The sequence below is a fragment of the Zingiber officinale genome, chromosome 2B, assembly GCF_018446385.1.
Source record: "Zingiber officinale cultivar Zhangliang chromosome 2B, Zo_v1.1, whole genome shotgun sequence".
NCBI classification, from domain to species: domain Eukaryota; kingdom Viridiplantae; phylum Streptophyta; class Magnoliopsida; order Zingiberales; family Zingiberaceae; genus Zingiber; species Zingiber officinale.
Window position 1 is genome coordinate 108,844,383 of NC_055989.1, and position 26,684 is coordinate 108,871,066.

The 26,684-nt window shown below is 36.9% G+C and overlaps 1 pseudogene; it reads left to right on the forward strand.

Moving 5' to 3' along the window:
- Nucleotides 1–23,911: 23,911 nt before the first annotated feature.
- On the forward strand, nt 23,912–26,234 carry LOC122049410 (annotated as a pseudogene).
- The last annotated feature ends 450 nt before the right edge of the window (nt 26,235–26,684 follow it).

The window sequence follows — 26,684 nt, forward strand, 5'->3', positions numbered from 1 at the left end:
TCTATGGAGAAGATATCACGATTCAACCCTTCTACGAGTCTCACGACAACTTCACGTATTGGAGGGTAAGGATGATGTATTTTCTTAGGACTAATATGTTAAATTGGTTTTGTGTACAAGAAGGGTTTTCCCCTCCGATGGATGAGGAAGGAAAACCTATCAAGAAGAAGGAGTGGACGAAAGAGCAAATCCGACAATCCGAAATCAATGACGAGGTAACAAAAATTATTGAATTTGCGTTACCTAATAATGTTTTGTGCAAGATAGATAGGTACAACAACGCCAAGGAGTTGTGGAACAACTTGGCCAAGTTTCATGAGGAGAGCTCCACTTCAAGCCATGAAGAGGAGCCTAGTGAGCCAAGTAGCTCACATCATGGAGGGAGCGAATTGAGAGTTGAGGGCTACTCAACATCCAAGGAAGAAGAGGAGGAGAGTTCCTCTTGTTCAAGTTCGGAGCAAGAAGAAGAAGTTTCCACCTCCGGAAGGGTTGAAGAAGAAAGCTCATCTCCACCCTCAACCCTAGGTAACTCAAGCAATTTAAGTTCAATTAAATTACACATTATGTGCTTTGAGTGTAGGGAACATGGACATTACAAGAGTAAGTGTCCAAAGAGGGTAAGAAAGACTCCACCGGCGCCAAAGGTCAAGGAAGCCGGAGTCCCGAAACGCAAGGGCAAGGAGCACATCGTGTGCTTCCAATGCAAGCAAAGGGGACACTATAGGAGCCATTGTCCGAGGGGGAGGCAACCTCACAAGGGCAAGAGACCGGGTACAACGATAGGGGGAGCTAAGGCAAACCCTAAGGTAACCTCTAAGGTTCATTATTGCAATTCTAATAAAACTCATGCTAGTAGTTTTGTTGCAATTGTTAATAATGATAAGCATGTTAACTTTAGGAACCAATACATGTGCTTAGGAGCTAAACATGTTAGCCTAGGTAAGGATAACACTAGAAATACCAACCCTAGGATTAACGCTTCTAAAGTTAAGGAAAACCTAGGTAGAAATCCCAAGAAGACTAGACACATGCCTAGGAATATCTCAAGAGAAAATGACAAATTAAAACTTGAGTTATTAGAGAGAGAAAATCAAGTCTTGAGGTCAAGACTTGATAATTTAGAAAAGGCTCTTAAAAACATGGAGAAGTCATCTCTAGGGTTTAAGAGTCAAAAACTCAAGTCCAAGGACAAGAAAGGTTTGGGTCACAAACCTAAGTCCCAAATGGTCAAGCCCACTTACCACAATGTTCCATTCGATTATGGAACAAAACCTAGGGCTAGGAAGACCATTACCAAGGTTACAAGGGGAGTCACCCCTATAGTTGACCTTGACGAGACCCAAATGACCAAGGCTTCAAAGCCTAAGAGGGCCATTAGGAGGGTTGCTAGGGAAGTCATCCCTAGTGAATATTTAGTGAACCCAATGAGCTCAAATAGGTATTGGGTTCCTAGGAGCATCTTCTCTACCCCATAAATGGGTTAGAGAGTGTCAACTCCAATAAGAAGGGTAGTTAACCCAACTTTGAGGAAATTGACACTCAAGGAGCATTTTCAAGGTTTTGTGAACCTTTGAAAATGAAAAGGAATTATCGTTTACTCCTTGAAGAGTAAATTGTGCCATATTTGAAAAATATCGATTTTAATCTTATTTGGCACAATTTAAGAAAACCTAGAGAAATACCATAATTGGGATTTTGGTTTTCTCTTAGGGATATATGGGCAATCTAGGGTTAGATTTTAAGTTAGCAAAGGCTAAGGATACTTAGATAGGGAATTTAGGTATTTTATTTGTACTAACTTGCCATGATTGGTTGCCATATGCCATGCCATGACATCATATTTATTTTATTATCATTTGAAATGTTATGATAATGCTTAGGTTATCTATATGTCATGTTTATTTAAGTTTTCAAACTTTATGCCATGACATCATGACATTGGCACATGTTTTTACTTATGATATCATTTTATGCCATGTCATCATCTCTTGCATTAATAATCAATGAAATTGATTTAAGGATGAAAACACATTTTGATATTGAGATCAAATTTGTGTTTAGAAAATGCATGAGACCTTAGTCTAAGATACCTAAACCCATATCTCACATCAACATTGACTTGGATGTGTTTGATACACTTTAGATGTATGTGAGATATTAGGATCATGAGTTAGGATCAAGGTGCATAGTTTTTGTACCTAGATGAGCCTAATTCAAGAAATGAAGGATCATAGGGAAAGTTTGTGTACAAGTCATGTACATCTAGCCCTAAGATTATGGTCCTAAATTCAAATGGTTTTAAAAGCATTTTAAAATTGATTTGAAAAACCTTGATGAAGCTTTCCTAGTGATAGCATTCATCATTGAACATTGTGATACAAAATTGACTTAACTTTGAACTATTTCAAAGTTTTCGAATTTTGTATCAAAATTTGAAAATGGAAACTATTTTCATAGAAAATTATTTTTCCATGATAGTATATGTTATGAGGAATGTATCCTCAAAATTTTACAATTTTTCAAATTTTCTGGAATTTTCTAGGAGTTTCTGAATTTCGGGAAGGAAATTTCAGAAAACTGACTATCAGAGTCTGGATCGGTCTGCGGACCGATCCAGAGTATTGTGGATCGGTCTGCGGACCGATCCAGTGAGTTCCAGTAGCACGAGTGCGATCTGGTGAAGGGCTGATCGGTCTGGGGACCGATCAGAGCGTGCCAGTTTCTGATTTTCAGCTGTTGGTCTGAAATTTCAGCTGGAAGTTGGGTTTTGTGGATTACTAAAGGTTTGAAACTCTCCAAGACATTGTTGGTGCAATAGTCAAGGGGGAGTTGACCTTTAGGGGGAGTTTTTACCTAATTGTCAAGGGGGAGTTGACTTTTAGGGGGAGTTTTTACTCCTTAAGACTTTTGAGGATTAGTGATATAGGATTATCACTAAGTTGATTGTTGAGTTTAGTATCAAGGGGGAAATTAAGAGTTTCAATGAAAGGTATGGGACTTTCATTAGGAAGAAACTCTTGACCTTGATACCCTCCTTTTTTTTTCTTGTTGATGTGTGTCAAAAAGGGGAGAGTGTTCATTTGAGAATTATTTGGAGAACCCAAGTTAGGTTATCGGGTTAACCTAAGCTAGGGAAAGAATGTCAAGGAATGTTCAAGAAAAGAACATTGAAATTCTTTTTGATGTGTGTCAAAAAGGGGGAGAATTATTGGAGAACCCAAGTTAGGTTATCGGGTTAACCTAAGGGGAGAATGTCCAGAGAATGTTCAAGGAAAGAACATTGGACATTGGAAGATGGTTGGAAAACCTAAGTTAGGTTATCGGGTTAACCTAACTTGATTATGGGTTTTGTCAAACATCAAAAAGGGGGAGATTGTTGGTGCAACCTTAGGTCAAGGTTGACCTGGTTGACCCGACTCGAGGTGACTTGACTCGAGTTGTATTTTGATGTTTGACTTAGGAAGATTGTCGGTGCAACCTTAGGTCGAGGTTGACCTAGTTGAGTTGCATGTTGATGTTTGACACTCGTGAGAGAGTTCTATTCTTGATGTTTGACAAGAATATGTGTTTGGGAGATTGTAGGTGCAACCTTAGGTCAAGGTTGACCTGGTTGACCTGATTCGGGAAAAGTCCAAGCAGGGAGCTTGGCACGCGAAAAGTCCAAGCATGGAGACTTGGCACTGGAAAAGTCCAAGTATGGAGACTTGGCACGGGAAAAGTCCAAGTATGGAGACTTGGCACGGGAAAAGTCCAAGTATGGAGACTTGGCACTGGAAAAGTCCAAGTATGGAGACTTGGCACGGAGAAGTCCAAGCAGGGAGCTTGGCACGAGGGAAAGTCCTAACTGGGATGTTAGGCAGCTGGAAAGTCCTGGTGAGTGAAGCCAGGCAGTGGGAAAGTCCTAACTGGGATGTTAGGCAGTGTGGAAAGTCCTGGTGAGTGAAGCCAGGCAGTGAGAAAGTCCTAACTGGGATGTTAGGCAGTTGGAAAGTCCTGGTGAGTGAAGCCAGGCAGTGAGAAAGTCCTAACTGGGATGTTAGGCAGTATGGAAAGTCCTGGTGAGTGAAGCCGGGCAAGGGAAAAATCCAGATGGATCAAGGGTGATCGGACATCTGGTGATGGGAAGTCCAAGTAGGTCATAGGAGTGACCGGATACTTGGCACGAAGAGGAAAGTCCAAGTGGGTCAAAGGAATTGACCGGACACTTGGTGGGAATTCTAGCAGGTCAAGGGAGTGACCAGATGCTAGGAATGAAGTACCAACAGGTCGAGGTTGACCGAATGTTGGTTTGGAAGGCTTGGGACTTGGCTTGGGCAAAAACCAAGTCACTAGTTATCTGATCGGTCTGCAGACCGATCAGAAGGTGATCAGTAGCCGCGAGAAAGACGCCTGATCGGTCTGTGGACCGATCAGGAGCTTCCCTGATCGGTCGTGGCGACCGATCAGGAGACGATGTCGCGAAAGGGAGCCGAGAGTTGGGATCGGTCCACAGACCGATCAGATGATCGGTCTGCAGACCGATCAGGATGTTACCTGATCGGTCCACAGACCGATCAGGGTTCTAGCCGTTGCGACGCAACGGCTAGTTTCTTCGCTGTCTTCTTCGCAGGTATAAAGGGGTCGAGGGCTGCTGCTGCACTCCTTCTTCTTCCACTACTTCTCTGCGACAGAGCTGCTGTTCTGGTGCTTGAGCTTTGTTGAGCTCTTCTTCGCAAGCTTCGCGTGAGCTTCATTCCACGACTGGATCAGCTGCTGCTGAGTTGCTTGTTGGCATCCGTCCGTGAAGTTGTTGCTTCATCTGGGACTTCAGTCGACAACGAGAAGGCAAGCTAGTGTTGTTGTATTCATATTGTCTTGTATTTCTTGTTGTATCTCGTGTACTCTTTGCTTGCTGTTGCAAGATTTTGTGGCGAGGTTTCTCCACCCAGAAGGAGTATATTTTAGCCGGGTTTCCGGGGATTCATCCACCGACGGATTGACAGGGCTCGTCCACCTTACGGACACGCCGAGGAGTAGGAGTATCATCTCCGAACCTCGTACATCGCTGTGTTAAGGTTTGATATTCTTCCTTTCGTTTCTAGTTTATTTTTCCGCTGCGCTAACGAAGTGTAGGAAGAAACGCGAGCGATTTGGGGTCGGCTATTCACACCCCCTCTCTAGCCGTACGAAGGATCCTAACACCTGCATGGTGTCTGGTCCTCTTGATCTGAACATAGGAGCCCTCACTTTCTTTGTTTGAAGTCAATATTGTACCCACATGACTCAATCAGACCATAGCTCTTGTGCACAGTCGGCGGTTAAACCTTCTGGTAGTCCGGGCTCTGATACCAATTGTAGGATCGAAAAGAATTTAGATATCTCCACAGTTGCATGATATTGTCCACTTTGGGCTTAAACCCTCATGGTTTTGCTCTTGGGCTCTCCCCAAAAGGCCTCATGCCAATGGAGATATCTTTCCTCTTATAAACCCATGATCTTTCCCATGTGTTTCCAATATGGGACTATGTTTGCAACCTTGCAACCCCAACATTAACAACACACCATATAAATAATATTATTTCCCAACTTATCGGGCCTATTGATTTATCGAACTAAATATCATCCATTGATAAATCAAAGAAATAAATACTAAGTATACGTGCTTGTTATTATATCAGGATTAAGAGTATGCATATCCATAATAATAGAGGTTTTGTTCTTTTATGTAGTCAGTATAAAAAGAAACAACCTCAAATAGTCCTGCTCAATACACACATAGTGTACTAGTGTAATTTTATAGTTAAGATAAACTAATACCAAATTACACTACAACCATTCCAATGGTTTACCTCATTCCATCTTAGTTGTGAGCTACTATTTATAATTTATAAGGAATTGTTAACATGATCTTCTGTGTGGCACCATACACTATGTTATCTACAATATAAATTAAATGGACAACTACATTTAACATAAATGTAGACATTTGACCAATGTGATTTTTAAATAATGTTTACAAAAAGCTAGGCTTTTAGTATACATCCTAACAAAAGTAACCTGCTACAGCTGCAACAAAAAGGGACACATCAAAGCCAAATGTCAGAACCAAAAGGAAATGAAGAAGCAAAGGAAAAAAGAAAGCACTACAGGCAACATCGGATGAGTCTTCTTCAAAAGACTCTAATGAAGAGCTCGAATAGATGAGCTTTCTTGAGCTTACAACCCGGGAACAAGTCAAATCTGAAACCGAGAGAGAGTCGGAAATAGAATCTGAGAGAAGTCACGAATCCGTATGTATTTCCAAAGGGCCTAACCACACTATAAGAACTTCTCAGATAGATAAATTGCATAATTTAGTTAACTATCTCATGCATAAATTGGCAAAATCTAATCTCTGAGTTAAGTTACTCCAAAAGGAGGTAGCAATCCTTAAGGAGAAGACTAACCTAAGTCTTTTGACTGAGCCAGTTCAAAATGGAAGTTCAACCCAAGTCCAACAACTTGAGGAAGAAAATTTCAATTTGAAAACTCAAGTTAAAGGACTTAAGGACACATTGGAACGGTTCACCTTGGGTTCCAAGAATCTTGATCTGATTCTTGGAAAACAAAGGGTCGTTTACAACCGATCTGAACTTGGATTTAAGGCTAAACAAAAATACAGATCTTACTTATCACTTGTAAACATAACAAATAGAAAATTAGTCCAAGCATGGGTCCCCAAGTCAAACTTGATTAATCAAGTTGGATTTGGTCAATATTGGGTCCCCAAAGATCCAATTCATTATCTTGATAGACCTTATCGAGGCTATGATCAAGGGTGAGCCAATAAAAAGACCATTTTTATAAAATAGAATTGTCTGATGTTTGATTTACTGCTTTTTATTATACATGATTAGACTAGGGTAGATAAGGACCTAGGCTTGATTCACACTTGACTAGTTAGACCGAGGTGTTTCAGAAAGGAAATTAAATATTCAATTTCTTTGAAAGGCTTTGTCTAGAAATGATGGATGATCCTGTACCCAAGAAGGTTGTTGGTGCAGGAAGCATCCGACGATCGAACCTAAGTTTTGATAATGGCAAAGGGATTCAAAGTTAAGATTCTCTGTTATCTAATATGTTGAATGAGTGTTTCAGGAAAGTCCTAACTGCGGTTAGGCAGGTGAAAACCCTAGGGGTGGTAACCCTAGGTCCTAGGGGGTGGTAACCCTAGGTGGAGAAAAGTCCTAGCTGCAGTTAGGCAAAGGGAAAACCCTAGGGGATGGTAACCCTGGGTCATAGGGGGTGGTAACCCTATGCGGAAAGTCTTGGCAGGTCGATGGCTTCAGGCAAAAGTCCTAGGGGGTGGTAACCCTAGGTGGAAAGTCCTGGTGTCGCGAACCAGGTGAAAGTCTGGACTAGCCGGGAAGCGGATGTCCAGCAGAAAGTCCGGAAGCATCGAGTGCTGAGCAAAAGTCCAGTCGATCTGGAGGATCGACTGGCAACAGGTAAATCTCCTGAGTGGAGTAGGTGAGGACGCGTTCCCCGTAGAGGGAACAGTAGGCGTCGGGTCGACCTAGGGTTTCCGGATGGAAATTCGAAGTCAGACTCGGACAGTCCGGAGACTGTCTATACTTCATTTATCATGTGTATTGTGCTAACTTTGTATTGTAGGATAGTGTTTGGGACTAACGTATCTTGCAGGAGCAAAGAAGCAACCTAAACTCTCAGATGAACAGTGTCTGAGGCGCCTCCATGGAGCTTGGAGGCGCCTCGGGTGCAAAAGCTGAGCTGGCTTCGAAGCACCACTGGAGGCGCCTTGAAGTAGGCAGAAGGCGCCTTGAGAGGGATATAAGGCGCCTTGAATGGATGAAATTCGACCAGGTCAGGTTTGATCCACGCGGAAGACCAGGCAGCATGGAGGCGCCTTGAACAACCCTCAAGGCGCCTTGAACACCCTTTATAAGGGGGTTTCGACCAGCACTTCAAGACAACGCATTCCAAGTCTTCTCTCTTCAACGTGCTGCTCCGAAAGACGCCCGGAAGTGCTGCTACAAGTCTTTGACGACCCGAAGCTTTAAAATTCTACTCTTGTCGTCGGTATAACTAGTTTTTCCATTTACTTGTACTTCATCTTGTAATCCTTTTATCGAGCTTATAGTTGTTGCCCACCGGAAGCGATCAAGGATCGCGGGCCTTCGAGTAGGAGTCGATCAAGGCTCTGAACGAAGTAAAAATCCTCCTGTCTCTGTGTGCTTGTTTTGTTTTATTCCGCTGCTTAATTACTCCGATAGTTCTTACAATTCCGATAATCGAATAAAATAGCCACGAGCGCTATTCACCCCTCTAGCACGATCTCGATCCAATAATTGGTATCAGAGCGGGGTCGCTTCGAATAGGTGAAACCACCATTCAAGCATTTCTTTTGTGGCTTTTTCGTCTTTATAGGGTAAAGATAAAACCTTACGCCTTTCGTTTTTTTCCCTCCAAAATTATTTTCGAAAAATTTATTTTCATCCTTTCACGGTTTGTTAATATTGAATTTGGCAAAATTTGAAATAATATTTTTTTTAAAAATATTTTTTAATAATATTTTATTAATATTTTATTATTTTTTCTCGAAACTTGTGAACTTCTATTTCTATCCTTCCATACCGCACTGCTAATCCAGGATCAAGTCCTGGTACATTTTTTTTTGCTATTTTTTGTGTGCAAGGTTCTTTTAAAATGGCATTCCAAGAAGGATTCTGCACCGTCCGACCGCCGCTCTTTTTTGGAAGAACCGGATGGAATACCACCTCAAGACGCAAGTCGAGATGTGGATCATCATCCAGACCGGACTCGAACTTCCACGTGACGTCACCGAAAAACTTATCTCATGCATCAACTGGGATTCTAGCACAATGAGAAAAGTTGAAGCCGATGCCAAAGCGACCTGCATGCTACAATGCGGCCTAACCAATGAAGAACTGAACCGCATCGGGCCCTTCGCAAGTGAAAAAGAGTTGTGGCAAAAGTTGATGGAACTACACGAGGGCACTTCCGACGCTCAAGTAAGTAAGCATAATTTAATAAATGATTTATTTGAATTAGATGATCAGAATAATACTATTTCGGCCGAGGAAGGTATTACGATGGTTGCAGGTACAAGTAAGACAGAGGAAAAGATGTTGAAGGCAATATGGTCCGAGTCTTCAGATGAATCCGGGTCCTACGTAGAAGAACCGACGAGCTTCCTCGCTCTACCAGTACTAGCAACCGTGGCGGAAACTGAGTCCGAGTATGAGTCAGAAACCGAGAACGAATCCGGGACTGAGTCTGATCGAAGCCACAAATCCGCATTCGTTTCCGAAGGACCAAAACCCACTGTAAATTCACTACTCGCAGAATTTCAATTAGATAACTTGCATGAATTATTACCTTACTTAGTAAAAAAGTTGGCTAAATCCAACGTCCGGGTTAAGTCGCTCCAAAAGGAGGTAACAGCCCTTAAGGAAGCGACTGACTCGAGCTCTTTAACTGAGTCAGTTCAAATTGGAAGTTCAACTCAAGTCCAACAACTTGAGGAAGAAAATTCCAATTTGAAAGCTCAAATTAAAGAACTCAAGGACACGTTGGAACGGTTCACCTTGGGCTCCAAGAATCTGGATCTGATTCTTGGAAAACAACGAGCCGTTTACAACAAAACTAGACTTGGATTTAAAACTAAAATAAAATACAAATCATATTTATCGCTAATTAATAGAAATAATAGAAAAATTATCCAAGCATGGGTGCCAAAATTCAACTTGGTTAATCAAGTTGGAACTGGTCACTATTGGGTCCCCAAGGATCAAGTCTATTACCTTGATAGACCATATCGAGGCTATGATCCAGGGGGAGCTAATAGAAAAACAATATTAAGAACATAATTCGAAATTAAATTCAAAATTCAAAATTCAATTAAAAATTCAAAATTAAATTCAAAATTCAAAATTCAATTAAAATTTTAAAATTAAATTCAAAATTAAAAATTCAATTAAAAATTCAAAATCAAAATTAAATTCAAAATTTAAAATTAAATTCAAAATTTAAAATTAAATTCAAAATTCAATTAAAAATTCAAAATTAAATTCAAAATTCAAAATTCAATTAAAAATTAAAAATTCAAAATTCAAAATTAAAAATTCAATATTCAAATTAAATTTGGAATTAAATTCAAAATTCAATTAAAAATTCAATATTCAAATTAAATTTGAAATTCAATTCAAAATTCAAAATTCAATTCAAAATTTAAAATTAATTAAATTCGAAATTCAATTCGAAATTAATTCAAAATTAAAAGTAAATTTCAACTTAAGTTAAATAAAAATATATGGAGGATCCAGACTCGCTGGCACCCCCAACTGAACTACCCGACAGGGTAACTGAACTTAATCTACCCGAAATGGGTAAAACAAGAGTAGATTACCCGGCAGGGTAATTAAGGTTAGATCAAAACGGGCTAGGTTTAACTTGACCCACAGTACTGGTGAAGTTTTTGGATGATAGTACGTTAAGGAAGCTTGGGCATCGCATATCTGGTGCATTTGGCCAAGTGGAACTGACCAAAGCTACCCTTAAATGGATCCTAACTAGTTAGACCAAGGTTTAGTATTAAGCTCAATGGGTAGGACTATTTGGGAAACCTCGAAGGCATGATTACTTTAACGAGTACCTTGTGACTCACCATAGCCCAGAAGTTTATCCAAAGAATGCTTACTTGTTGAACCCAAACCTAAACCTGAATCTAACACAAAGTTAAACCAAACCCTTAAATTGAACCTCAATTCATCTTACAAAAATTATAGGATTCCCTGATTGAAAATGTAGATCGGGTGAGATGACTAGGAAATTAATTGATTTAACTTAAATCAAGTTAATTAATAATTGAATTATTTTAACTTGAATTATTTTCAAATCAAAATTATTTTAAACTTAATTTCAAAATCTATCAAAATTATTTTTAAACTTAATTTCAAAATCTTTCAAAATTATTTTAAACTCAATTTCAAAATTATTTTTAACTTAATTTCAAAAATATTTCAAAATTATTTTAAACTCAATTTCAAAAATATTTCAAAATTATTTTAAACTTAATTTCAAAATATTTCAAAATTATTTTAAACTTAATTTCAAAATCTTTCAAAATTATTTAAACTCAATTTCAAAAATATTTCAAAATTATTTTAAACTTAATTTCAAAATCTTTCAAAATTATTTTAAACTTAATTTCAAAAATTTTCAAAATTACTTCAAAAGCCTTTTAAACTCAATTTCAAAATTATTTTCAAAATTTCTTCAAAAGCCTTTTAAACTCAATTTCAAAATTATTTTCAAAATTACTTTAAACTCAATTTCAAAATTATTTTCAAAATTACTTCAAAAATCCTTTAAACTCAATTTAAAAATCTTTTCAAAATTAATTTCAAAATTATTTGAAAAATCTTTCAAAATCATCTTTAAAAATCTTTTAAAACTTCATTTCAAAATTATTTCAAAAATCTTTCAAAATCATCTTTAAAAATTTTTTAAACTTCTTTTCAAAATTATTTGAAAAATCTTTCAAAATCATCTTTAAAAATCTTTTTAAACTCCATTTCAAATTTATTTCAAAAATCTTTCAAAATCATTATCAAAATCTTTCAAAATCATTTTAAAAATCTTTTTAAACTTCTTTTCAAAATTATTTCAAAAATCTTTCAAAATCATCTTTAAAAATCTTTTTAAACTTCTTTTCAAAATTATTTGAAAAATCTTTCAAAATCATCTTCAAAAGCTTTTTAAACTTCATTTCAAATTTATTTCAAAAATCTTTCAAAATCATCTTTAAAAATCTTTTTAAACTTCTTTTCAAAATTATTTGAAAAACTTATTTCAAAATCCTTTGAAAAATACTTGAAAAACTTATTTCAAAATCCTTTGAAAATTATTTGAAAAACTTATTTTCAAAATCCTTTGAAAATTATTTGAAAAACTTATTTCAAAATCCTTTGAAAAATACTTGAAAAACTTATTTCAAAATCCTTTGAAAAATACTTGAAAAACTAACTTGAAAATCTTGCTCCCCCAAATTTACTAGACTTACAAGAATATGGAATTAGCCCTGAAGGAAATGGAGATTTGAAGTTTGAGCATGCTCATACTTTAGGGCTCTGATACCTGAACAAAACAATCTGGATAACTTAAAATCTATTTAACCTCATGCTTGGAATTAAAGACCAACTAAAATAAATAACCTAAATTAAACATTTAGTCACTCCCTCTTTATCAAAAAAAAAAAAAAAAAAAAAAAATCTTACTCCTATCTTTTCAAAATTAAGTTTTAACGCTAAGTACCTTTTAAACTGAACCTACATTCTCAAAATTCATTGTTTGCAAAAGGCTTAGCTAAAGTGACTCATATAGCACCCTTCAAACTTTCTCAAACTTAGCCACCTTATAAATTTTAACTCTAAATGCTAAAATACTTTTCTAAGTTAAAAGGGTTAAAAAGCATATTTCTTTACTTGCAAAATTTAACTCATGGCTTTCAAAAGACTTTTGCTAAGTAAATTGAGACTTCAAATTTCTTTACAAACAAATTGGCTCCAAAATTTAAAAAAAAAAAAAAATCTAGCTAAGTTTTTCTAACTTTAGTTAGGTATGTCTTTCTAAAAACAACCAAGTCTCAAAAGTGGCTAAAGGCATCATTCGAAATCATCCATATATTAGCCTTCTTCTACCTTCTCTCAAAAAGATTGTTTTCTTAAAATCTTAAAACTTGCTTTCAACTGATTTTTGATATATGGCAAAGGGGGAGAGTAGAAGAAAATTCAAAGAATTAAAGAATTAAATAATTAAAGAATTAAAGAATTAAAGAATTAAAGAATTAAAGAATTCAAATAATTAAAGAAAATTGAAAGAAATTTAAATTTTAAAAAGTGAGCTTTTATTAAAGGGGAGTCTTTATATTAAGGGGGAGCTCTGCACTTAATTTAGCTCTGCACTTAACTATCATTATGCTTGTATTTTCATGCTTATCTTTTAATGGCATTATTTTCTTAACTTTGAATTTTTGTTGCCATAATCAAAAAGGGGGAGATTGTTGGTACAGGAAGCATCCGACGATCGAACCTAAGTTTTGATAATGGCAAAGGGATTCAAAGTTAAGATTCTCTGTTATCTAATATGTTGAATGAGTGTTTCAGGAAAGTCCTAACTGCGGTTAGGCAGGTGAAAACCCTAGGGGGTGGTAACCCTAGGTCCTAGGGGGTGGTAACCCTAGGTAGAGAAAAGTCCTAGCTGCGGTTAGGCAAAGGGAAAACCCTAGGGGGTGGTAACCCTAGGTCATAGGGGGTGGTAACCCTATGCGGAAAGTCTTGGCAGGTCGATGGCTTCAGGCAAAAGTCCTAGGGGGTGGTAACTCTAGGTGGAAAGTCCTGGTGTCGCGAACCAAGTGAAAGTCTGGACTAGTCGGGAAGCGGATGTCCAGCAGAAAGTCCGGAAGCATCGAGTGCTGAGCAAAAGTCCAGTCGATCTGGAGGATCGACTGGCAACAGGTAAATCTCCTGAGTGGAGTAGGTGAGGACGCGTTCCCCGTAGAGGGAACAGTAGGCGTCGGGTCGACCTAGGGTTTCCGGATGGAAATTCGAAGTCAGACTCGGACAGTCCGGAGACTGTCTATACTTCATTTATCATGTGTATTGTGCTAACTTTGTGTTGCAGGATAGTGTTTGGGACTAACGTATCTTGCAGGAGCAAAGGAGCAACCTAAACTCTCGGATGAACAGTGTCCGAGGCGCCTCCATGGAGCTTGGAGGTGCGAAGCACCATTGGAGGCGCCTTGGAGAAGGCTGAAGGCGCCTTGAGAGGGATATAAGGCGCCTTGAATGGATGAAATTCGACCAGGTCAGGTTTGATCCACACGAAAGACCAGGCAGCATGGAGGCGCCTTGAACAGCCCTCAAGGCGCCTTGAACACCCTTTATAAGGGGGTTTCGACCAGCACTTCAAGACAACGCATTCCAAGTCTTCTCTCTTCAACGTGCTGCTCCGAAAGACGCCCGGAAGTGCTGCTACAAGTCTCCGACGACCCGAAGCTTTAAAATTCTACTCTTGTCGTCGGTATAACTAGTTTTTCCATTTACTTGTACTTCATCTTGTAATCCTTTTATCGAGCTTATAGTTGTTGCCCACCGGAAGCGATCAAGGATCGCGAGCCTTCGAGTAGGAGTCGATCAAGGCTCCGAACGAAGTAAAAATCCTCCTGTCTCTGTGTGCTTGCTTTGTTTTATTCCGCTGCTTAATTACTCCGATAGTTCTTACGATTCCGATAATCGAATAAAATAGCCACGAGCGCTATTCACCCCCCTCTAGCGCGATCTCGATCCAACAAAGGCTTAGTGTCTCACCACAGTCTGGAAGCCAATCATTGAAATAAATATCTAATTGACTAACTGTAAAACCTCAGTCTAACTCAATTGTAAATCAATCCTTAGATTGTAATCTAAATTGAAGATAACATTAACCATCTCACAAAATCCTATAAGGTTCCCTGATTGATAATCTAGAAAAGGATGAGATGGACCTAGTTTTAAAGTAGTTAACCAAACCTAAATTAATTAAATTAAAGCTAACTCAATTAAAATCATAATTAATTACAAAATCATAATTAATTTCAAAATCTAATTAATTACAAAATCTCAATTAATTTCAAAATATAATTAATTACAAAAGTTTAGTTTTCTAAAAGATTAATCATTTTTAAATAATTAATCATTTTCAAATCATAATTAATTTCAAAATTATTTTCAAATCCTAATTATTTTTAAATTATTAATCTTCAAAATTTTAATATTATCAAATGTTTAAATCTAATTAAACTTATATTTAAAATTCAAAATTTAATATTTTTGAAATCCAAATTTAACTTAAATTTTTTTTATACTTCAATATCATAAATATCTTTCAAAGTTAAAGATAAAATCAACTTAACTTAACTCCATCTCACACAAACTCATAAGCTGAATATGCTTGATAGCCTAGAAAGGATGAGATAAAAAATCAAGAAAATAAATAATAACTTATATGTTTATTTTACATGCTTGGACTCTAGGACCCTCAAATATTTTTGGCATTAATTAAGAGGGAATGAAAGGAAGATTAAGACATTAATTTTTATTTCATTAAGGCATTATTTTTCAAAGTTAAATTTTTCAAAAGTTCAAAATACTTCTGAAAGAGGAAGTTCAAATTTTTTTTAAAGATATTTCTTTAAAAAAAATATTTTTAAAAATATAGAAACTAAGCATTTGATAAAGTATTTTTTAAAGAAATTATTTACTTACCTAAGTATTTTTGTCAAAATATTTTTAAAAGTTAAGTATTTATCAAAATCTTTTAAAAAGCTAAGCTTTTATGAAAATAAACCTTATTTAAAAATAAATAAATAAGTTCAAATATTTTTGAAAAAGTTTCTTTAAAAAAAAAATTTGGCTAAGTACTTAAGCTAATCGTTTATCGAATTTTTTACTTAGCTAAGCTTTCATCAAAATTTTTTTAACTAAGCTTTAATAAAAAATCCTTTTTAAGCTAAGTACTTTCAGTTAAGTTTTTTTTTCAAAACTTTTATAAAGCTAAGCATTAAAACTAAGTTCTTATCAACTTCTTTTGAAAGCTAAGTACTTGACAAAATAATTATTTCCAAAGCTAAAATTTAGCTAAGTTTTTTTTTTTTTTTTTGGAAAAAGCTAAGACCGTTTCAAAACTTAAGATTAGGTAAGTTTTTTTTTGGCTAAGTAATTTTCTAAGCTTAAGTTTAGCTAAGTCTTTGTTGAAAAATCTAACTATTTTCAAAGCATTTCTAATTTAGCTAAGTATTTTTTAAAGTAATTATTTTCAAAGCTAAGTTTAGCCAATTTTTTTTTTTAAGTGCTACCCTTCAGGGGGAGCTTAAAGTTAAGTAGAGCAAAATCTTTTTTTTTTTTTGCCAAACACCCTTCTCTCCTTTTTGATATATGTCAAAGGGAGAGAGAGAGAGGTTAAAGTTAAGTGAAACATAATTGTTATGAAAGGGGGAGCATAAAGCATTTTTACAAATCATTGTATTTATGCTCATGCTAAAATTTCTTATTATTGTTATATTTTACTTAACTTTGAACCATGTTACCATAATCAAAAAGGAGAAGATTGTTGGTGCAAGGAGCACCAGACGATCGAACCTGAGTTTTGATTATGTCAAAGGGTCCAATGTTAAGTTGTCTTGTTGTCTAACAAGTTTGAATGAGATTGCAGGAAAGTCCTAGTAGATTCTAAGCAAGTGAAAAATTCTAGGAGGTGGTAACCCTAGATCCCAGGGGGTGATATGTGTTGGTTGCTACTCGGAAAACCTAGAGGTTCCACTGTACAAAAATTTTGTACAAAGGTCTGAACCTTTTTCTAGCTACCATGTGTTCTTTTAAATTAAATTTCGGATCGCCTGCGGAACTTAACACGTTTGATCCAAAACATAATTTATTTGTTCTTTTAGGTTTAGACTTGGATCTCCTGCGGAACTTAACACGTTTGATCCAAATCACCTAAGTTATTAATTCCATTAAATATTAATTTCCATAATTGGTTCCCAGTACTGACGTGGCGAGGCACATGGCCTTCTTGGATATGGGAGCAACCACCACCGACTAGACAAAACCTTTTAAGGAAAGCTAATATTTAATTTCCTAAAATAACTTTAGGTTAACCGAAAGAAACAATCAAATCACAAGGAAAAGTAAAAACAAAAGAACACAACATCGAAAAACATATTCGAAATACTAGAATCGTAAGCCTCTTGTATTTGGTATTTATTTTCAAAAATAACTAGTATGATGCGGAAAGGAAAAATTACTAGTTATACCTTTTAGAAAGACCTCTTGATCTTCTACCGTATTCCTCTTCTAACCTCGGACGTTGTGTGGACAACGATCTTCCGAGATGAGAAATCACCAACACACCTTCTTCTCCTCCTTGCTAGGTTCGGCCAAAACAAGAGCTTCACCAAGGATGAAGAAAAACACCAACCAAGCTCCAAGGGATGCAAGTTTTCTCTCCTTCTTCTTCTCCAAGTAGTATCCGGCCACCACAAGAGCTCCAAGGGAGATGAAGAATTCGGCCACCACAAAGAGGAAGAAAGAAAGAGAGGATGGTCGGCCACAACACCAAGGAAAAGAGGGAGAGAACAATAGAAGTTGTAACCCATGAAGGCACCCCTACCTCTTCTTTTATATTCCTTGGCTTTGGAAAATAAGGAAATTTATTTATAATAAAATTTCCTTAACTTTCCTTGACAACAATTGATTAAGAAAAATTAAATAAAATTTCTTAATCAATTAATCATGGTCGGCCACCTCAAATAGAAAAATTAGGAGAGTTTCAATCAACAATTAAAACTTCCTTATTTGTCTTTGGAAATTTTAAAAAATAAAATTTCCCTTTATAATCCCTTCATGGTTAAAAAATTTCTATAATTTTAATTTTTCAACATGTGAATAATTTTCAAAGAGAAAAATAAAATATCTTTCCAATCTACAAATAAGGAAAGAGATCTAATATCTTTCTTTAATCTTTTGTAGATCCTTTTAAGAGAGATATTTTAATTTTAATTCTCTTTAATAAATTATATCTTCCACATAATAAAAATTAAAAATTAAAATTCTTTTTAATTTAATGGGGGCCGGCCACCTAAGCTTGGGTTCAAGCTAGGGCGGCCACCCATGAATCAAGGCTTGGCCGGCCCTAGCTTGAACCACAAGCTAGCTTGGCCGGCCCCTATATCATGGGTACAAAGGTGGGTATAGTGGGTATAGTACTCTGTAAATAAGAGGTTACGATAGGGACCGAGAGGAGGAATTGGTTTTGGTCTCCTGATAAAATTAAGCATCCCGTGTTCGCCCCGAACACACAACTTAATTTTATCAATAATAATTCATTCCACTAGAGAACTATTATTGAACTACCGCACCAATCCCAAATTACATTTTTGGGCTCCTTCTTATTATGAGTGTGTTAGTCTCCCTGTGTTTAAGATGTCGAATGTCCACTAATTAAGTGAGTTACTGACAACTCATTTAATTAATATCTTAATCCAAGAATAGTACCACTCAGCCTTATCGTCATGTCGAACTAAGTCCACCTACAGGGTTTAACATGACAATCTTTATGAGCTCATCTTGGGGATATTATCAACCTAAATTACTAGGACACAGTTTCCTTCTATAATCAACAACACACACTATAAGTGATATCATTTCCCAACTTATCGGGCTTATTGATTCATCGAACTAAATCTCACCTTTTGATAAATTAAAGAAATAAATATCAAATATATGTGCTTGTTATTATATTAGGATTAAGAGCACACACTTCCATAATAACTGAGGTCTTTGTTCCTTTATAAAGTCAGTATAAAAGAAAACGACCTCTGATGGTTCTACTCAATACACTCTAAGTGTACTAGTGTAATTATATAGTTAAGATAAACTAATACCTAATTACACTACGACCTTCTAATGGCTTGTTCCTTTCCACTTTGGTTGTGAGCTACTGTTTATAATTTATAAGGTACTGATAACATCATCTTCTGTATGTGACACCACATACTATGTTATCTACAATATAAATTAATTGAACAACTACAACAAATGTAGATGATTTGACCAAATGTGATTCTTTATTCAAAATAAATGTTTACAAAAGCTTAGGCTTTCAGTATACACTCTAACAATATGTAACGATCCAACCCTTTGGCCTCTTGGGAGGCCCTTGTGGCGGCCCAATTGGCGGCCCTTATGTCATCGGCCCATTTGGCGACCCTCGGGTCGTCGACCGTCGGTCGTGCCGTTACTCACTAGGACTTTCCACCCCTGGCCAGTGGATTTTTGCATCCCCCAGAATTCGAACTCTAAACCTCCAGGCTTAAGTATTAGAGTTTATGAATCCTGGTAACTAAGTGAGATCATCTCACTTGGTTACCAGGATTCATAAACTCTAATATTTAAGCCCGGAGGTTTAGAGTTCAAATCCTGGAGGAGGCAAAAATCCACTAGCCAGGGGTGGAAAGTCCTAGTGAGTAATGGCACGACCGACGGTCGACGGTCGACGACCCGAGGGTCGCCAAATGGGTCGCCAAATGGGCCGCCAAATGGGTCAGGTCATTACAATAAAAAGGCACCTTTTTATTGTAACGACCCGACCCATTTGGTGGCCCATTTGGCGACCCTCGGGTCATCGACCGTCGACCGTCGGTCGTGCTGTTACTCACTAGGACTTTCCACCCCTGGCCAGTGGATTTTTTACCTCCCCCAGGATTCAAACTCTAGACCTCCAGGCTTAAGTACTAGAGTTTATGAATCCTGGTAACCAAGTATCTCACTTGGTTACCAGGCTTCATAAACTCTAATACTTAAGCCTAGAGGTTTAGAGTTCGAATCCTGAGGGAGGCAAAAATCCACTGCCAGGGGTGGAAAGTCCTAGTGAGTAACGGCACGGCCAAGGGTCGTCGGTCGACGACATGAGAGGTCGTCAAATGGGCCGACGACATAAGGGCCGACGGTCGATGACCCGAGGGTCGCCAAATGGGCCAAGAGGGTCGGGTCGTTACAATAAAAAGATGCCTTTTATTGTAACGACCCGGCCCTCTTGGCCCATTTGGCGGCCCATTTGGCGACCTCTCATGTCGTCGACCGTCGGCCCTTATGTCGTCGGCCCATTTGGCGACCTCTAATGTTGTCGACCGACGACATAAGGGTCGACGGTCGACGACATGAGAGGTCGCCAAATGGGCCACCAAATGAGCCAAGAGGGCCGGGTCGTTACATGATAACCCTAGGAGATGAAAAGTCCTAGCTGCGGTTAGGCAGGTGGAAAATTCTAGGGGGCAGTAACCCTAGGTCCTAGGGGGAGGTCACCCTATGCGGAAAGTCTTGACGGGTCGAGCGCTTCGGGCAAAATCCTAGAGTCAGGGACTCTAGGTTGAAATCCTGGTGGTCACGGACCCGGTGGAAGTCTGGATGGGTCGTGGATCGGACGTTCAACATGAAGACCAGTAGCCTCGGGTGCTACGCAAAAGTCCAGTCGGTCTGGATGACCAGACTGGCAACAGGTGACTTCTCATGAGAGGAGTAGGTGAGGACGCGTTCCCCAAAGAGGGAACATTAGGCGTCAATTCAACTTAGACTTTTAACGAAACTCAAAGTCAGAACCGGATAGTCAGATGATATCAAATTTTATATTATATATATATTATTTTTTGCCTAGACTAACTTTATTTTGTAGAAAATAAGGGGCTAGAAAAAAGTTGGTCTAGGTGCTCGGAAGGAGTCCGAGTGCCCTGAGCTGGTCCAGACGCCCGGAGTCAGTCCAAGCACCCGAAACTCAAAAGTTATTGCTAAGTTGATGTGGAGCTCGCGGAGTGGCCGAGCCACGTGGTCTAGGCGCCCGGAATAGCCTATAAAAGCAGCTTCAACCAAGAGCTTGAAAATGACACAACAAACGATTTCCACTTCTTCGAGCTACTCAGAAAATGCTTCTATGATGCCCGAAAGCTCTGATGACAGTTCTACTGAAGATTTTCTTATACAAGGTTGTCGATTTTTTTTAAATTTCTAATTATTTGTAAAACTCTATTTGTAATCTTTCTGATTGATTAGTGATTGTCCATCGAAAGCACTCTCACGTGCGGGCCTTGGAGTAGGAGTCCCCACAGGCTCCAAACCAAGTAAATTCTTGGTGTTGGTGTTGTTTATCTTTTCCGCTACGTATTTATTCAAAACGAAAGAATTAGCCACGAGCGTTATTCACCCTCCCCCCCTCTAGTGCTTTACGATCCTACATCTCATCTAGTGATTTAAGATTGAACATTGTAGTATTTTTTGGGGGATGATAATACACATTATTTAATATTTTACATTAACATGTAAATAAATTTTTTCTATCACTTTTACAAGCTATTCTTGAATTTATGTGAAGAAATATTCTCAGTACCCAGGGTCTTATAAGTTAATATATGGTGCGTAAATTTGAATATTGAGTGTGTAGAATCTATTTATGCCCTCCAAATCTAGTTTTGAGACTCCAACCTAAATTTATAGTCGCGTGCCAAGTGGCATGGACCTTGGTGCTATTTTTTGAAAACCAGCTACAGCATGGCGTTGTACTTGAAAAACCAGCACCACTATGTTAACAAAGCTTCAACCCGTTTGGATCATCATTGGGAAGATATCTAAACAATAATTGAGGGCATATTATGATGACTGTGATCCATATGAACCCTTACAACTTGGAATGGGTCTGATCTTACCCCTCTGGTCCATAAATGACTTTTGAACAAAACTCATTGATTGACCTAGAGATCTTGAATTTCTGAAATCCTAGTATTGATAGGAAGGGTGAGTGTGTAAAATCTATTTATGGCCTCCAAACCTGATTTTGAGACTCCAACATGAATTTATGGTCATGTGCCAAGTGGTACGGACCTTGGCACTGTTTTTTGAAAACCAACTACAGAGTGGCGCTGGTATTGAAATCTAGAAAATTTAGGTAGATCAACTTGAATTCTGAAGTCTCCATGTCAATCCTCTGGACCACGTACCTCATGATCTTCAAGATTTTGCAACACTAGATACTGGGTTAAATCTGTAATTTACCTCTGTAAATCCTTAATCTTGTCTTGGATGCTTTAACGATGGTGCAAGGCTTCCTCAACTAGAATCTGCCTGGCACGACCACGATCACCACCATAATGACCTTCCGTTGGATCTCATGCTCAGCTTCCTTAAATCGAAACCTACCAACTCTAATACCAACTGACGCTAGGTAAAATAGAGATTATCCTACTAGCTAAAGAGAAGGGGAATGATCCCTTCTTCTTGAGGTGAAGACAAGAAGAGAAATAGTCGTTCTCAAGGTTTTCCAAGAAGGAAATTTTATTTTATAATAGAAGATTAATTACTCAACAGCTAATTAAATATTTATATAGATTCTAAACCCTAAGACCCAAGTAAAGGAAAGAAATCCTAATATATAGACTGCAATCCCTATTCAGAATAAATGATTAATTTCTCAAGAGTTAAATAAATATTTATATATACTCTAGACCTTAAGACCCAAGTAAAGGAAAGAAATCCTAATATATAAATTATAATCCCTATCCTGTAAGGAAAGGAAAAAAATTCTAAAATAAAGTAAAAATTTTCCTAAACTCACAATCCTAAAATCCCTTAATGGATTAAAAAACCAAAAATACAAAGATAGAGATTAAGAAAAAAAACATAAAATACCTTAAATACCAAAAGGTAAAAATTATCAAAATAATAATAATAATAATTTTCGATCCTCCTGCATCAACTCATGTTCCTTATCAAATATCAAAACATGGAGGATGATTATACCAATAATCTAGTAATATATAATAAATTGATAGTTATATTTCACTTGTATAATCATAGATGAAGTATTTTTCTAAGAATATTGGCCATTGGATATTGTGAAAAAATTGGCCATTGGATATTGGCCATTGGATATTTCACTTTCCAATTTATCTTAGTATCTTGTGAAAAAATTCAATGGGATTGGATGTATCATTTTCTAGATTAATCAATTTGAAAAATTAAATACATGAATTCTATAAAAAAAAATTGAAATATTTTATGATATGGACTACCTATTTTGTGAGTGTCGTAACTGGTTGGGTTATAAAAATATTTTTTAAAAAATAATAATAGCTAAATAATGACTAATAAACTCGAAAGAGAACTAAGTATATATTCTAATAAAATATGAAATATAAAAGATATATAATCATTTATAAAATCCTCACGAATTGAAGCACTTAGTATTTATATGGACGATTTACTTAATAAAATCTTGAGGTTAATTTTCTATTCAATAGGTATAAAATACCTCATTTTAGGTATTTGATCTTTCCATATAAAAGATCATGGTACTAAAATAAAATATCTTCCGTCATTTATATTTTATTGTAAGTGGTTTGAGAGTTGAGACGAATAATATTATATTTTACTTCAATATATACCACACATATTTATGTGATCCAATTTTTTTTTTTTAATAAATCAGGAATACCCAAGTCTTTGGCGTTTGTCTTTCTTCTCTTTGCTGGATCGACGACTGTTCTAACAGTCGACGGAGGCTGCCTTGGAATCGGGGCTGGCTGGTTGAACTAGTCAAACTGGAATTGTCTGACTCTAATTTCACGGTCACTACTCAACCGCGACAATGATTTCACAATTAAGTTGCCATGTTATTTCGCGGTTAATTAGCTTGGCCCACATCATAATTAATGGATATTTAATGAGTTTAATGAATAAGTAGAATATTTTTGTTGGATGTTTAACAATTTTAGTCGGCATACATAGTGAATTAACTAACTAATTGCAATTCTTTATATAATTACTTGTATCAATCATCTTCATGTCTCAATCTCAGTTCTTCTCTGATGCAATGTAAGTAATTGGGTCATATTAATATATTTTATTAATCATTGATGCAGTGTAATCCAACATAATTAAGACATTGATGGATAGGTGACGCTAGGCAGAATAGAAATGATTCTGAAGGCTGTGTTCACACTTCACATAGGGGTTTTGGAGGAAACAAAAAGAACTCGTCAAACGTACAGAAGTCGTTTCTAAATTTAATTGAAATAAATTGATTCAATAAAAGATAATTCTCTAATATTAATTAAATAATTATTTAAATAGATATAAAAATATAAGATATATAAAAAAAAGATGAAAATAACTTAGAAAAGATAAAATCTTCAGAGCTATGAAATATCTTAAACAATATTTTCTCACTTTAAGTAATCAACTGCAGAACTTGTCAACCTACTCCAAGCTGGAGCCTTTATATATATAAATGCAGCCAGAGGGCCTGCCTTCATCCATTCACAGTAGAGAAATGTCTTCTTCTTCTTCTTCTTCTTCTTCTTCTTCTTCTTCTTCTTCTTCTTCTTCTTTCTCGCGCGTAAATATTGTACTTGTAACAGTGGCTTTGCTCACTGTTTCCTGGACGTCTCATGCCCAGTTGAGCTCCTCCTTCTACGATGAGTCCTGCCCTGGCTTGCCCGACCTTATCAGCACCGTCGTCGCGCGGGCTCAGCTGTCGGATCCCCGAACGCCGGCGAGCCTCGTCAGGCTCCACTTCCACGACTGCTTTGTCGACGTACCAAACTATTAAAGGCCAATTAATTAATTAATTAAAATTAATGAATTGTTTCTGGCCGCGTGCATGCATGCAGTATGCATGATGATCCAATTGTGGTAATTAAATTTGTGTAGGGTTGCGACGGGTCGGTGCTGCTGGACGGCAGCGAGACGATCGTGAGCGAGAAGGATGCGGCTCCGAACAAGGACTCGCTCCGGGGGTTCGACGTGATCGACGACATAAAGAGCCAAGTGGAGAGTGAGTGCTCCGGGGTCGTCTCGTGCGCCGACATCCTCGCTTTGGCAGCTGAAGCTTCTGTCTCCTTAGTGAGTTAAATATATATATATATATATATATATATATATATATATATACGGTTTTGATATCCTGCGCGCCGCACAGTGCGCGACTGTGCGCGCGCGCAGGATATCAGTGATTTTAATTTGTTTTTTATTTTTTTTTTTAATTTTTGAATTAAAAAAAATAATTAAAAAATTTTTTAAAAATTTTATTTTTAGGGTTCAGGCTTTGGGTATAGTGTTAAAGTTATTTTTTTTTTTAGATTTTACCTTTGGGGTTTAGGCTTTTCAATTAGGTTATAGTGTTTGGTTTTAAAAAAAAATTAAAATAGCTTTTATTTAAGCTTTTATTGAGTATTGTAATATGTTAAGGGGATATATTAAGGTATTAAAAATTTATATAAGGAAATGTTAAATTTTTTAATTAATTTTTTAAATTTAAAATATTAAAAAAATTAAAAAAATAAAAAAAAATTGACCGATCTCCTGCGCGCGCGCACAGTCGCGCACTGTGCGAGCGCGCAGGAGATCAAAACTCTATATATATATATATATATATATATATATATATATATATATATATATATATATATATATATATATATATATATATATATGTCTCCTTAGTGAGTTAATTATATATATATATATACACTTTAATCTAAAATCTTAATGGATGAATATATATAGTCAGGAGGTCCATCATGGGACGTCCCACTGGGAAGGAGAGATGGCACCACTGCCAATCAGGAAGGAGCCAACAAGAATCTTCCTAGCCCCATCGACACACTCGATGTCCTTCAATCCAAGTTCTCCGCAGTCGGTCTCGATGACACCGATCTTGTCACCTTATCAGGTAAGTGGTAAGATCATGGAAGGTGGAAGAGAAACTATTAGAATTTTATGTTATGAGCTTCTATTAGTTAATCAATTATCTAATAAAGGAATCATTGTGTAGGATCTCAATGGATGATATATATCTTTTATAATAGGTTAAAGATATATGTCATTATTATAGAGAGATTATGGTCTCCGGCATAGAGATGTGATAAATAGTCGCCCCTATGATCAGTGTGATACAGTGGTAAACCGCTTGGATCAAAATTTGAATCTAAATATTCTAAAGATCGGATTTACCAGTAGGGTAGGGTAGGCCGCCTACTATATATGAACCTAAGTACGCATTTTATTTAGTATTTTCAATGACTATAATATCATGAGGGTGAAGTGACTAAGTTATCATCGTTTTTGTATAACATTGGCATCTATTACTAAAACTTAAGGGCTAATTGTTTGTTATCATAATTCAAGGAGCTCATACATTTGGACGCGCACAATGCAAAATCTTAAGCAGTCGGCTCTACAACTACAGGGGCACGTTGAGCCCTGACCCGAGCTTGGATTCCTCCTACTTGGCGATACTAGAAGAGAATTGCCCTCGAGGAGGGGTTGGGACAACACTCAATAATCTCGATCATGCCACGCCTGATGCTTTCGATAACAACTACTACTACAACCTTAAGAATGGCCAAGGCCTCCTCCAGACCGATCAGGAACTCTACTCTGATACCAGCTCTCCTTTAACATCGATCATTGATCAATATGCAAGCGACAATGGCACCCAATTCTTCGAAAACTTTGTCGTGTCCATCATCAACATGGGGAGCATTTAGCCCACTGACTGGAAGTGATGGGGAGGTGAGGCTCGATTGTAGGAAGATCAATGCAGGCTAGATCGATTAGAGACTAGTTTAAGTATAAAGATTTATAAGCTTATTTGGTGATTTCTGATTATAATAAATACTTGATTTATCAGGTTAAATTAACTGATATTTTTGCTTGTGATTTGCTTAATCTGGTTAAGCAAATTATTTTACCAAATGGTGTTGAATTAATTGTTAGTCGTTCAGCAATCCTATACATCAGTCGATCACCTCAGTATCATTCGTTTAACTCGATTCATTTGATCCGTAAGTCAATTGGCGAGTTGATTGAAAGTGAAATCGATGAGTTGATTGGAAGTAACTTCGATCAACTAGAGGAAATTTCAATTGATCAATCAAACTTTTAAAGTCAAAAGTGTTTGATTGTCATTAAGAGCTCAAATATGAATAAATTCAAAGGAATTAAATAGTTTTTTATCGAAATGTATTTTGTCGATCGAGAAAATACCTCTCCAGTTAATAGATGGAACGAATGTATCCATTTCAAACATCATAGAATCCA